At 39.0% G+C, this 15,248-nt stretch overlaps 1 pseudogene; it reads right to left on the bottom strand.

Moving 5' to 3' along the window:
* LOC124796380 overlaps window positions 1–14,566 on the bottom strand; it is a 41,274-nt pseudogene extending 26,708 nt beyond the window's left edge.
* Window positions 14,567–15,248: the final 682 nt, after the last annotated feature.

The raw sequence follows: 15,248 nt of genomic DNA, 5'->3' as shown, positions 1-15,248 counted from the left end.
CACTTATCAGAACTCCAAAATGAATGAGTATATTTACAACTGGCAGAATTAATGATAAGTTTCCTGGCTTGTCCATTTGATACCTCAATGTCTTCATGTAAACTAACTGGCCCTCCACAAACATACAGCACACACATTCACATAACATCCCTATTAGGATGTGTAAATGTATCAGAATATAACCTAACCTACCGTTTGCATGAGGTTTGTTTTGAGATAACTGTGTTATCACTATGTTTTATTTTAATCTTCGAAGCACTAATGGGTGTTTCTCTAGATACTCATGAATTTGCCAGTATTTCATTGTCTGTAACTTCACACACCACATGCTGAATACAATGTTTCTCTTTATTCAAAATTTTATTACCATGAAACCCACATTTCTTAAAAACACTTCATTTTGGAGTCATACTTTTTGAGAGATTTACCAGTCTATTCGTCACTTTTCCTCGGAAAAACGATAGCACTTCAATATACAAAGCATGTTTATACTATGAAAAGATACGATACTATTTTTGACAGTGCTACCAATACAAACACATAATTTAACCTTTATAACACAGCAATCCACAGCTTTCTACAGGGTGGTCCATTGATAGTGACCAGGCCAAATATCTCACGAAATAAGCATCAAATGAAAAAACTACAAAGAACAAAATTCGTCTAGCTTGAAGGGAGAAACCAGATGGCGCTATGGTTGGCCTGCTAGATGGCGCTGCCATAGGTCAAACTCATATCAACTGCATTTTTAAAAAATAGGAACCCCCATTTTTTATTACATATTCATGTAGTACGTAAAGAAATATGAATGTTTTAGCTGGACCACTTTTTTCGCTTTGTGATAGATGGGGCTGTAATAGTCAAAAATGGTTCAAATGGCTCTGAGCACTATGGGACTTAACTTCTGAGGTCATCAGTCCCCTAGAACTTAGAAATACTTAAACCTAACTAACCTAAGGACATCACACACATCCATGCCTGAGGCAGGATTCGAACCTGCGACCGTAGCGGTCGCGCGTTTCCAGACTGTAGTGCCTAGCACCGCTCGGCCACTCTGGCCAGCTGCTGTAATAGTCACAAACATATAAGTATGTGGTATCACATAACATTCCGCCAGTGCGGACGGTATTTGCTTCATGATACATTACCCGTGTTAAAATGGACCGTTTACCAATTGCGGAAAAGGTCAATATCGTGTTGATGTATGGTTATTGTGATCAAAATGCCCAAGGGGCGTGTGCTATGTATGCTGCTCGGTATCCTGGACGACATCATCGAAGTGTCCGGACCATTCGCCCGATAGTTACATTATTTAAGGAAACAGGAAGTGTCCAGCCACATGTGAAACACCAACCACGACCTGCAACAAATGATGATGCCCTAGTAGGTGTTTTAGCTGCTGGGGCAGCTAATCCACACATCAGTAGCAAACAAATTGCGCGAGAATTGGGAATCTCAAAAACGTCGGTGTTGAGAATGCTACATCAACATCGATTGCACCCGTACCATATTTCTATGCACCAGGAATTGCATGGCGATGACTTTGAACGTCATGTACAGTTCTGCCACAGGGCACAAGAGAAATTACAGGACGATGAAAGATTTTTTGCATGCGTTCTATTTAGCGATGAAGCATCATTCACCAACAGCGGTAACCTAAACCGCAATAATATGCACTATTGGCCAACGGAAAATCTACGATGGCAGCGACAAGTGGAACAGCAGCGACCTTGGCAGGTTAATGTATGGTGTGGCATTAAGGGAGGAAGGATAATTGGCCCCCATTTTATCGATGGCAATCTAAATGGTGCAATGTATGCTGATTGCCTGCGTAATGTTCTACCAATGTTACTACAAGATGTTTCACTGCATGACAGAATGGCGATGTACTTCCAACATGATGGATGTCCGGCACATAGATTGCGTGCGGTTGAAGCATTATTGAATAGCATATTTCATGACAGGTGGATTGGTCGTCAAAGCACCATACCATGGCCCGCACGTTCACCGGATCTGACGTCCCCAGATTTCTTTCTGTGGGGAAAGTTGAAGGATATTTGCTATTGTGATCCACCGACAATGCCTGACAACATGCGTCAGTGCATTGTCAATGCATGTGCGAACATTACGGAAGGCGAACTACTCACTGTTGAGAGGAATGTCATTACACGTATTGCCAAAGGCATTGAGGTTGACAGACATCATTTTAAGCATTGATTGCATTAATGTGGTATTCACAGGTAATCACGCCGTAACAGCATGGGTTCTTAGAAATGATAAGTTCACAAAGGTACATGTATCACATTGGAACAACCGAAATAAAATGTTCAAATGTACCTACGTTCTGTATTTTAATTTAAAAAACCTACCTGTTACCAACTGTTCGTCTAAAATTATGAGCCATATGTTTGTGACTATTACAGCGCCATCTATCACAAAGCGAAAAAAGTGGTCAAACTAAAACATTCCTATTTCTTTACGTATTACACGAATACGTAATAAAAAATGGGGTTCCTATTTTAAAAAACACAGTTGATATCAGTTTGAGCTATGGCAGTGCCTTATAGCAGGCCAACCATTGCGCCAGCTGGTTTCTCCCTTCCAGCTAGACAAATTTCGTTCTTTGTAGTTTTTTCGTTTGACACTTATTTCGTGAGATATTTGGCCCAGTCATGATCAATGGACTACCCTGTATATAAAAAATTACCGATTTTATTAGGTCTCGAAATAATGCATGTAAAAATTTTAACATTTTCAACTGGTGTAGATTATATTTTAGAAAATAAACTAAAATACTTCCCACGCAAGTTTATAAGTAATATACATATCATTTTTTTGGAAAATTGCAAATTTTATAATCAGATAAAAACCCGAAAAAGTGAACAAGAATGTTTTCCCCTTCTAACTCCCCTTAAAGTTACGGAAATGTGCAAGCTTTTGGAGCCAGTGGCTTCTTCTTCTGGCAGAAACAATGAAGGGGAAGGAAAAGGGAAGAAAGAAAAGGCTTGTCAAGGTTTAGGAAATAGGGAGAGTTGCAGAAAAGCTACAGAGAAACCCAGGCCAGGACAGACTTACTGAATGGGATGAGAAATATATAACTAAACCAGTCCATCTCTCATACCACCAGCAGATGTGAAGTATTCTTGTGATTGGTAGTAAGTCATAAACATTAAATTATTTTCAATGTATGTTCATATGTAATACTGCACGTACCTTTGAGGTATCATTGGGCCCATTGGGAAGAGGATCAAAATTAGGCCACTGCTTTCTAATTATTTGGAGCATTTCTCTAAATGAGACCATCTTCCCATCATTCCATTTGTTGCCGCTGAAAGGCATGTACTCGATAAATCTTACGTCAACATTACTCTCTTTTGTTAACTACACAAAACTGCACACTTCATCTTCATTGAAACTTCGCATTACAACACAATTTATCTGTCGAAGAAAGACACCATTAAAAACTTGGTATCAGATAAAGCATGGTTTAAACAGAGTTTGAAAGACTCTATAGATGATTATCTTAACAGTGGCTGTTAGGCCAGCTTAAATAAGAATGTCTGTTAGATTTCAGTTCTGAGAGCACTTTGTCATAACAGTCAATATTATGTACTTTTTGTTTGATAAATTTATTAATAGTGCATAACAATGTTTCAGTCTGACAGCGTATCAATTCTGAAAATATTAGCTGTTCCAGTTTGTATTGTATTCACCTAGTTTGACGATCTCCTGACAAACGATCAGGGTATTCAAATGTTTTATATTTTTTATGTTATACTTTCTGGCATGTTACTCACCCATGAGAATCATCTCATGTTTTGGGTCTTGGAACAAAAGCTGAATCTAATCTAATCTGACCTACAAAATAATGGTTCTACAAGTCTGTTGTTAAATTTGTATACCTCACTGATTCTGTTAAATTAATCTTTTTCTCTTTTTTTAGAGAATGTCTGAATTTATCTTAGCATGCCAAGCTGTTAACCTTCTTAACAATTTACGAAAATTAAACTACATACATCTCCAATCTTTTTCCCCACTCCAACGCACACATCTTTTGCTGAAGGTATTATTTTAACTATTACATTAAATTAAGAAGCTTTCTTGAAACTGTGCTGCCATTTGTGAAACAAAGTTAAAAGTGTTCTCAAGATAAAAGGTCTTCACAAAAGGAGCATTTAGTATCTGTGCAGGTGGCAATACTGACAGCCTTCATATAAACAAGCCCAAATGGTAGAACATCCTTATTTACGCATACACGCAATGGCAGAAAATAGGAAAAGAGCACACCTTTCATTCAAGCATTGAATATATAAACTGATGAGACAAAACACTATGACCTCCTGTTTGATAATGTGTTTGTCCACTGTTGGAACACAATACAGCAGTGATTTTGTGTGGGACAAGTTCAACAAATTTCAGGTATGTTCCCAGCATTATGTGAGGTATGTTCCCAGCATTATGCAGCACCGCATGTCTAAGCACAGGTCATGTAATTCCCATAAATTGGAGATCAGTGGTTTCTGGGTGCAGAACTGGTATCTGATAGCATCGCAGATGTATTCCATCAGATTCAGAAGGGGTGAATTTGATTCTGGCCTCGTGACACTGAAAGTCATATTGTTGAAACATGTCACCTTCATTAGGGACAGCGTGCGGACAGTGCACAATAATGTTCACACAGAACAAAGCTGTTATGGAGCCTTCAGTTACTACCACAGGACCCACAGAAGACCAGGTGAATGTCCTCCATAGCATAATATTGCTCCCACTGGCCTACGTCTGTAGCAAAGTGCACCTTTCAAGCACCAATTCACTCTGTTGACAGTGTATGTGCACAAAACCGTCAAGCAGGTGTAATGCGAAACATGAATGATTCAACCAGATGACACATTTCTATTGATTCACTGCCCAATCTCATTGCTCCCGAGCCACAGAAATTGTAATTCAACAGTGTTGTCAACATGGGAACATACAGGGGTTGTCTGCAGCAGAGCCCTATGTTTAACAATGTGCAATGAATGGTGTGCTCTGAAATACTCGTGCTTCCACCAGCACTGTGTCATCAGACGTGCCACAGAAATTAGCTTTCTCAGCCGAATGTCATCTTTTTTAAAGGAACCATCGCAGCATTTGTCTTAAATCATTTAGGGAAATCGAGGAAAAGCCAAATTTTGGTGGCCCGATGGGACTCGGGTCCGTTGTCCTCTCGAAGGCAAGTCCACTGTCTGACCACTGTGGTGGCATGACCTAGTCTTAATTAAGCCAGAAAATCCTGGGAAATGCTGACATACTTATTGATTTAAGATATAACAATTTAAAACAATCCTTTCATGAATTTCACTACAATTTTCTGCTCTTTTGAAAAAAAATTTCTTTCGACTGTTTTGATATTGTTTAGTATGTTTAAATAATGATGGCAGTCTCTATAAAAGGGCAGTTTGACTTTTAAGTTTAGTTATACTGTTTTAAACTACATCCTTAATCTATTTGTCCACCCAGAAGTGCTATAGGATATAACTTGAAGACTATGGTGAGGTGGTGGGTGACAGTCATGTGTTGAGAAGGTGGTGCTGCCAGAAATGAAGTGTGACACTGCATACAGGGAGAATAAAAATACTCTATTCCATATTCATTTACAATCTAATTCTGGCCCCCATATGGTTTTGCTTTTCTCCAATAAGAAAAAAGAAATTGTCAGCAACTGTCTTTATAAGGTCTTAAAAGGGAACAAACAATAGAAAATCTAGGCTGGAATAATGACCATATTATTAAAAAGATACATTGCTATTCACAGTATACAGGAGATGTTAGGTCACAGACAAGCACAACAAAAAGACTACTAAACACGTAAGCTTTCGATCAGAAAGTCTTCTTCCAAAGTGGACAAAACACACACACACACACACACACACACACACACACACACACACGACCGTTGTTTCTCCCATGATGTGCAGTTGCTCCCAGTCTGGCCCTAGCAGCCAGAGACAGTGGTCATGTATGTGTGATCTGCATTTGCGCGCATGTGTGTGTGTGTGTGTGTGTGTGTATGTGTGTATGTGCATTACGTCTGCAAACCTTTCAGAAAGGACACGGTATGCACTTCATTCAGCAAGATGAGTAATAAACAATATTAGCAATACTGCATCAAACTTGTTCACTTTCATCTTTGGATTAAACATTCGATTTCAGAGAGTACAGAATTTGGCAGAATCAAATTTTGGGCATATGTGGAACTGGGACAATGGCATATTTTTCACCCATTCAACAAACTAAGCACTGCTGATTGCTACTTTTATTGTGTCTGCTGCTGCAATGCATATATGAAACTGTAAGTGCAGCATCTATGATGGAATAAAATGTTATACAAATGAAACAAACTCTCGTTGAGAACATGTTCTATCATACACAGTCTATTATTTGGTTCTTGTTGATCATTATCAAAGAAAGCAGCAGTGTAAGTAACAAGAAATAGTAGTCTCTTGCCATTGTTTCGCTAATGAGACGATTTCTCTCTCTTTTCTTTTGTCACAAAGAAAAAGGAGCCACAATTGCACTTTGTGTGCCAGTTACTTTCCAATACATTGGCACCAGCTGATCTTATTTAAGAATACTCAACTTTCGTAGCCATACAGCACATCCTTTGCTTCCTGGCCTAAATCCAAGTTAACTCCCAGCCCCCCTGCCTCCCCCCCCCCCCCCACACACGCCACTCATCCCTCTCTCCCCCCCCCCCCCCCAAATCAGCTAGTTGTGTGCTGTTATCTCACGTCACACCCCAGTCTATGAGTGCCCAGCTGTCTGTCGCCTGACCCCTCTACCTGCACCCCTAGCTAGCCCACAGATGGCTCCCCACTCTCCCACGAGCCACTAAATGCTTCCCTCCAAACCCCTCCCATCTCTCTCCATCTCTCACATTGCCTCAACCCACCCCATCCTACCCCACTCTAAAGCCCCACCTCACTCCAGAACACTCACCGTGAGCCAGTAAAGAGCTGGCAGTTGAGCGACCACAGCTTAGGAGACATGCATGCGCATGTGAGAATGTGTGTGTGTGTGTGTGTGTGTGTGTGTGTGTGTGTGTGTGTGTGTGTGTGTGTGAGTGTGCGCGCATACGTGCGCGCGCGCGCACGTTTTCCCTACAGCTAGAAAAAGAAAGTGCATTCTGGAAGCTCGCCAAGCAACGTACCTTTTAGTTTGGAAGGTAGAAGACGAGGTACTGGTGGAAGTAAAGCTGTGAGGACGGGTCGTGAGTCGTGCATGGATAGCTCAGATGGTAGAGCACTTGCCCACGAACGGCAAAGGTATCAAGTTCGACTCTTGGTCCGGCACATAGTGTTAATCTGCCAGGAAGTTTCATATCAGTGCACACTCCACTGCACAGTGAAAATCTCATTCTACATACCTTTTGTTCGTGTGCCTATCGATGAGACAGTGCTTCTGCCTTTTGGTGAGCCATCTCCTTTATTCCTAAATAATTCGTAATTTTCAACAGAAACCTTCCATACGTTATTATTGCATCCTACATTACAGTATGCAATTTCCACAATATGTGGTCATCTGTGAATATAATGGGGGTAACAACTGTAGGAGACCAAAAACTGACTGCAGTAAGCAAGTTCAAGTTACTGTACGCTGCAGTAGTTATGCAGAGGTGAAGAGGGTCACACAGGATAGGCTAGCATGGGCAACTCCATGAAACCAATCTTCAGATGGAAGATCACAACAATAAAAACATTTGATTCAGCTTACACCAGACTCCAAACAGCGTACACAACCTGTATGCTCAGAAACACAGAAAATCATATTGGTTCCATCAGCAGGAAACTTCAGCCAGTAATTGATATGGAACATTGTGGCGATTTTGTTCATTAATAAAACCCAAAACTGGGGAGTAATAAGAGAGTATTGTTTAACTTCTTATCAACCTGGTTACCAAAATACATATTAAGAAGACTGGCAAAGTGTTATTTTAAAGGGGTCACTCCAAAGCACCACAAAAGTATTTGAACAATGTATAACATTAAAGAATCAGTGCGCAATATTGAAAGCCTATCTACATTATCTATATCTGCATGACTAGTCTGTAATTCACAATTAAATGCTGGCAGAGGGTTCAGAGAACCACCCTCAACCTATTTATCTACCATTCCACTCCCCTACAGCATTTGAGGAAAACCAAACACTTCAATATTTCCGTACAAGCTCTGATTTCTCTTATTTTATTATAAGACCATTTCTCTCTATATAAGAGGGCTCTAAAAAAATATTTTCACATTCGGAGGAGAAAGTTGATGATTGAAATTTTAAGAACCTGCTCCAGCAAAATGATTTTGCTTTAATGACTGCCAGCCCAATTCACATGGGATATCTGTGGCATGCACTTTCCTGTTTCCCAATAAAACAAAATGAGCTGCCTTTATTTGAACTTCTAAATTATGTCCTCTGTCAGTCCTATCTGGTAAGGATCCCACACCATGCAGAATACTCCAAAAGAGGACAGACAAGTATAGTTGTAGATAGTCTCTTTAGTAATCCTAATCTTCTAAATGTTTTCCTATTAAATCACAGTCTTTTGTTTGCTTTCCCACCGCATTATCTATATGAGCATTCCAATTTAAGTTATTTGTAAATGTAATTCCTAAGTATTCAGTAGACTTCACAGCCTTTAGATCTGCGTGAATTATCATGTAACCAAAATTTAGTAGATGCCTTTTACTACTCATGCGGATGACATAACAATTTTTATTATTTAAGGTCAGTTACCACTTTTTGCATCATATGGATAGGTAGCCTAAATCATTTTGCAGTTCATTTTGATCATCTGATCACTTTACAAGACAGTAAATGATTTGCAAGACTGTAAATGATAGCATCATCTAAGAGGACTGCTCCGATTCTCTCTTAAATTCTTAATGTAGATCGGCAACAGCAGGTGGACTATAACACTTCCTTGAGGAATGTCAGATATCACTTCTGTTTTACTTGACGATTTTCCATCAATTACTATGAACTGTGACCTTTCTGACAGGAAACCACACATCCAGTTGCACAACTGAGACAATACGCCATATGAGTAGAAAATGCTTGTGAGGAACTGTTTCAAAAAGTCTTCTGGAAATCTACAAATATGGAATCAATTTGAGATCCCCAGTCGACAGCACTTATTACTTTGTGTGACTAAAGAGCTAGCTGTGTTTTAAAAGGTTGATATTTCTGAATCTATCTTGGCTATTTATCAATGAATCATTATCTTTGAGATAATTCATAATATTCAAACACAATATATGTCCCAAAATCCTAATGCAAATCAACATTAGTGATATGAGTCTGTTATTTAGTAGATTACTCCTCTTTCCTTTCTTGAGCATTGGTGTGACCTGAACAACTTTTCAGTCTCTAGGTATGGATCTTTATCAAATGAGTGGCTATATATGATTTCAAATGGAGCTATTGTATCAGCATTCTCTGAAAGACCATAACTGCTTTATGACACTGAGGAGAGCTACTACTAAGTTACTCACAGTTGCAGTTGTTCTTGATTTGAATACTGCAATATTTACTTTGTTGTCTTTGGTGAAGAAATTTCAGAAATCCGTGTTTAGTAACCCTGCTTTAGTAGCACTGTCATCAGTAACATTACCACAGCTATTGCGCAGTGAAGGTATTGGTTGTGTCTTGCCATTGGTGTACTACACATGCAACCAGAACCTCTTTGGATTTTCTTCCAGATTTCAAAACGAAGTTTCACTATGGGAACTATTAAACACATCTTGCACTGAAACCCACCCTAAGTTTCGAGCTTCAGTAAAACATCGCTAATCTTGGAGATTTTGCATTCTTTTAAACTTTGACATGCTTTTATTCATTGCTTCTGCAGCTGAGTTTTGACATATTTTGTGCACCATCCTTTTAATTTATTTGATATCCTTTCAATTTATTTGGTATATATCTCTTAATTGATGTCGATACTATTTCTCTGAATTTAAACCATGTCTGGTCTACTCTTACATAGTCAGACTTGAAGGAGTAGAGACTTAGTAGAGACCGTCTCCTTGGAAGGCATCAAGTTAATTTTTATCTGCTTTCTCATTAAATGCCCTGTTGTGTAGGGCTGAAAATTAATAGAGATAAGGCAAACAGAATGTGCAAAGTAAGTGGAAATTACTCATCTCTTCCCCGATTACAGTGCAATAGAAGATACTACAAGATGTTGACAGATTTCCATATCTCGGTAGCTTTATATGTAATAATGAGGTCACAGATGCAGAAATCACCAGCAGAACTGGAAAATCAGTCCATATGGCAATTAGGTCTGTAATATGTCAACAAAGCTTTGACTGTACTCCTTTATCGTTTATATGTGTGAGACTTGGAAAATGTCAGTAAAATCAGCACACAGTCTCCATATTTTTCACCAACAATGCTAGAGATGAATTCTGAAGATGTTAACCCAACCAAGTTACAAACGATGGAGTGCTGAGAATACGACGTCTAGACAGCCTGCACAAAATTATTGTTGAAAGAAGACTGAAGATTGCAGGTTATGTTCTACGCATGTAAGGTGGAAGAATCCCAAAATCAACACTGTTGTGGAAATCAATGGACAGATACAGATGTACAGGAAGACCTTTTAACACCTGGAACTTTTGCAATGAATCTTCAATGCATGGACTCAAACTTGGAGGAAGGTGAGAACTTGGCAGCTGATCGAGTGAACTAGTGGAAACCAGTTCCTTGTATGGTACACAGCAAATCTGAGTAGGTTAGTAAGTAAGTAATTAAGTAAAGTAAGTACAACTGGGGATTTTGCAAAATTGTTGGATGATCGATATTATTGTCTAGATTTGACACTGTTGGACTTCTACCTTTTCCTTGATGTGTATTCTTCAAATTGTGAGTTTTATAAGAAAGCTGATAGGTACTTACCAATCAACATACCCTCACACGAACTGACATTGTCTCTTTGTAAATTCTACTGTGCTAACAATTATCTACTGAGAATCCTCGACTAGGTCTCCGCAGCTCAAATGAGCCAGTTTCTTTTAAATTTCTGTCTTTGGCTATAATTGTCTTCCAAGTATGGTGACACAACGTCCTGTCGTGAAACTTCTGCCTTTACACTTGTTTACTTTTCTGGACACTGCCTTTTTCTACACTGTGCACTAAATACACTATGTGAGTAACGCCCAATCTCCAACAACCAATCGTGAACTGTAAACAGTTGTAAACTCTACCAGGGCACATAACAAACAATTAACATTTGTGTTTTAGTGTTCTAAGCTGTGAGGTCATCAGCGGACAAATAATTTTAGTACCTATTCCTGGACAGCCGGAGTGGCCGTGCGGTTCTAGGTGCTACAGTCTGGAACCAAGTGACCGCTACGTTCGCAGGTTCAAATCCTGCCTCCGGCATGGATGTGTGTGATGTCCTTAGGTTAGTTAGGTTTAATTAGTTCTACGTTCTAGGCGACTGATGACCTCAGAAGTTAAGTCGCATAGTCCTCAGAGCCATTTGAACCTATTCCTGACGTGCTGTTGTTTGGAACAACAACTGACATGATCCAAAATATTACTTTCTTTTATTATAGCTTCACTTTTATTTTGTCTAATGATTACTAATTTCAGTATCAAATTCCATCATCAAGCCACTATATGATCAGAAAGCATAGTGTTTCGTTAAAATATTGTTTAATAAACAGATTACCATTATATCATCATTCCTTAAAGTAATGTCCAAAGTGAAAGGACAGATGATTAATGTTGAGTGTATACAAAAGTCAGAGTGCTGAACTGGATATGAAAGAAGGAAAACCAGAAGGGCAGTGAGAGACGGGTGCCTTCTATCACCTTACTTCCTTAATATGTTCATCAAGAAAGTAATAACAACAACAAAGAAAAGATGACAAGAATCAAAAGGTAATTTCTGGAATACTCCAAGGAAATGTGATAAGACCATTACATTTACAATGTATATAAATGATCCAGTAGAAAGTGTCAGAGGCTCCTTAATATTGTTCACAGATACTACATTTGTCCATCAGAAAGTAGCAACAACAGAAGACAGTATCAATTTGCACAATGACCTGCAGAGGATTGGTGAATGATACAGGCTCTGGCAGTTGACCCTGCACATAAATAAATGTAACATATCACACACACACACACACACACACACACACACAGGAAAAGAAATCCAATACTGTACAACTACACTATTAATGACAAATTGCTGGAAACAGAACCTACCATAAAATATCTAGAAGTAACTATCCAGAGCAACCTTAAAGTGGAATGACCACATAAAACAGCAATAGAAAAGCAGATGCCAGACTAAGATTCACAGGAAGAATCTTAAGTGAATGTAAATTACCCCTGTGACCTTACCCAGTAGGACTGACAGAAGAGAGAAAGAAGATCCAACGAAGTGTGGAGTGTTTTGTCACAGGATCATTTAGTCACTGTGAGATCATTACAGAGATGCTCAGCAACACCAGTGGTAGATGCCATAAGAGAGCAGTTGTGCATCACGGAAAGATTTACTACCCAAATTTCGAGAGAGTAGTTTCTGAGAAGAGTCTGACAACATAATAGTTTCTCTCATATACAATTCACGAAATGATCACGAAAAGAAAATTTGAGAAGATAGAGATAATACAGAAGTGGAACAAGGCAGAGGGGATCAGTTGGTGGCATGAGACGTACCCCCTGCCACACACAGTTAGGTGGTTTTTGGAGCATGATGTCGATATGGAAACTTAATTGCATGCATATGCACTGCAGATTGACGACATCACAATAGTAAATCAGAGTAGGAACTAAATAAAATGTTTCAGGCCTTAAATCAAGAAGTGGTAAAACTAAAGCTAAAAATGAATACAAAGAAGACAAAAGTTATGGCTACAGACAAGAAAGGAGGTGGAGGTAGGACTGACACAAGAACAGGCAATGAGCAACTCAAGAAAGGAACTGAAATTCACTATCTCAGTAGCATTTTGCAAGAAAACAATCAATATTTCAAGGCATTCAAGAAAAGAAAAGCACAGGTGAAGAGTTCCTTCCAAAATAAGAAGAAGCTGCAACTGAATAAACATATCAGCTTCCACATTAAGAAAATATTTGTAAAGACCTTTGTGTGGAGTGTTCTGACACACAGATGCAAAATCTGTACATTAGAAAAGCCAAAGGAAGCTCACCTCAAACCTGCTGAAATGTGGTTCTGGAGGAGAAGTACAAGAACTAGCTGCATTGACAGAAAAGTTAAAGGAAATAGGAGAGAAGAAAGAACCACTGAAAGTTATAGGCCAGGGCAAAGCAAAATACACTGGACACTTAACTGAAGATGATAATCTTTTAAAAAACATTTCTGAAGGCAAGATCGTAGGTAAGAAAACAAGGGGATGACTGAGAACATCCTACTTAAACAATATGATCAATGAATGGGATTTTCTTCACACATGGAGATGAGGACAACTGCTGAAGAGAGGAAACTGTGGCTGCAGAGACAAGGTTTAACCTTTTGGAAGAGTAAGGACAAACTAATACAAAATATGAGTCTGCATGGTAGCTACATATGGAATAAATGACAACTTCTTGTGTGCAGTCATCAAGTCACTTACCCCAGTAGGTGTCTTATCTACTAAAAGTAAAGGTAACTGTTGTGCTTTCAATAGATGTGAACTGCACCCTGAAAATGGTATGTCTAGTTTGCAGTTGGGACTTAACGTCTGAGGTCATCAGTCCCCCAGACTTAGAACTACTTAAACCTAACTAACCTAAGGACATCCCTGCCTGAGGCAGGATTCGAACCCGCGACCGTAGCAGCAGCACGGTTCCGGACTGAAGTGCCTAGAACCGCTTGGCCACAGTGGTCAGCTTTTATTCTGCAAAGAAAATTTTGATAATAAGATGAACTGATGCTGGTACTTGCTACTGAAACCAGTAGTACTTAGACACAACAAAAGTGTGACTACAGAATTAAGAATAATTTTTCCACACAATCGAGTATTTTTTTCAAAACAACACCACAATAGAGGAAACTTATTTTAAACTAAAGACACAAAAGAAAAAAAGAGAAACTGTAAAGATCTTGAGTCTCATAAGACTCTCTTGGGAGGAAAATATAAGATATTTAATTGGTAAACTTGCAAGGCATAATTTTTTATGTTGTATAAACTATGAAACTGTTAGCATCGTCAGCTAAAATTTACTTCTTCTGTCTTAATATACCTTCATTCACTTACAGCTGCAGTGTGGAGACAGGGGTGAGGGTGGGAGCAGTGATGGGGGCGAGGGTGAGGGCGTACTGCTTTAAAATGGTGATTTATATCTTTTGCTTATGAAAGTCTGCATGCGATGACAGCTGCACTAGTAATACCTTCACAGGGTCGTATTCAAGTTGCAAGGCTAGATCTATGCCAGCCATGACATGCTCCCAGCATTTCCTCCTCGTGATCTGGTTGTAGCGTTGGGACTGCAGGGTGTCTAAGCTGATGTTCAGACCGTCAAGCCCTGCCCTCTGCAAGGCAACCAGCTGTCTTGTCAACATGAGGCCATCGGTTGTCATTAAGACACTTCAAGGCACCTGTGAAACAGCAAATTATTCTAAAGAAACTGAAACAAATAATTTGTAACATTGCTGCTGCATATAAAACAAAACTCCAGTTGATAAATTGAAAATACAAATTCCTTAAAAGTTAACTGTACATTTGCCCTAATACAAAGAGATAAGAAGGGTTAATAAACTGAATTGAAGAATGCAAGTTAAGATAGCAATGAAAAAATAATTAGAGGCATGAGATCACCTACTGCAACAGGGAAATGGGAATCAATATGAACCATTACCCAGCTACTGTCAACTGATTCCATGTCTCCATGCACACTGTATAAACCACTGTGGGTTGTACGACAAAGTACATTGTTGTACCACACATTATGGTTTTTCCCCATTCAATGCTCATGTGGAGTGTGGGAAGAATGATTCTTTAAATGGTTCTGTGCATGCTGTAATTAAACTTGCCTTCATGGTCCCTATAGGAGTGATACATATGCGGTTATTGTATAATCCCTAAATACCTCACTTAATACAGGTTTCTGAAATTTCATAAGTTGGGTTTTGTCATATATTTGGCGTCTATCTTCACTTGTCTGGCATTTCCAATTTTTAGTAGCTTCTTGATGCTCTCCCATGCATCAAATAAATCTATGATCAATCATGCTACACTATTTTGTATACATTCAATGTCTGC

This window comes from Schistocerca piceifrons, chromosome 4 (assembly GCF_021461385.2).
Source record: "Schistocerca piceifrons isolate TAMUIC-IGC-003096 chromosome 4, iqSchPice1.1, whole genome shotgun sequence".
Classification (NCBI taxonomy): domain Eukaryota; kingdom Metazoa; phylum Arthropoda; class Insecta; order Orthoptera; family Acrididae; genus Schistocerca; species Schistocerca piceifrons.
Note: the sequence above shows the minus strand (reverse complement) of the source record. Positions and strands in the feature narration are given on the sequence as shown.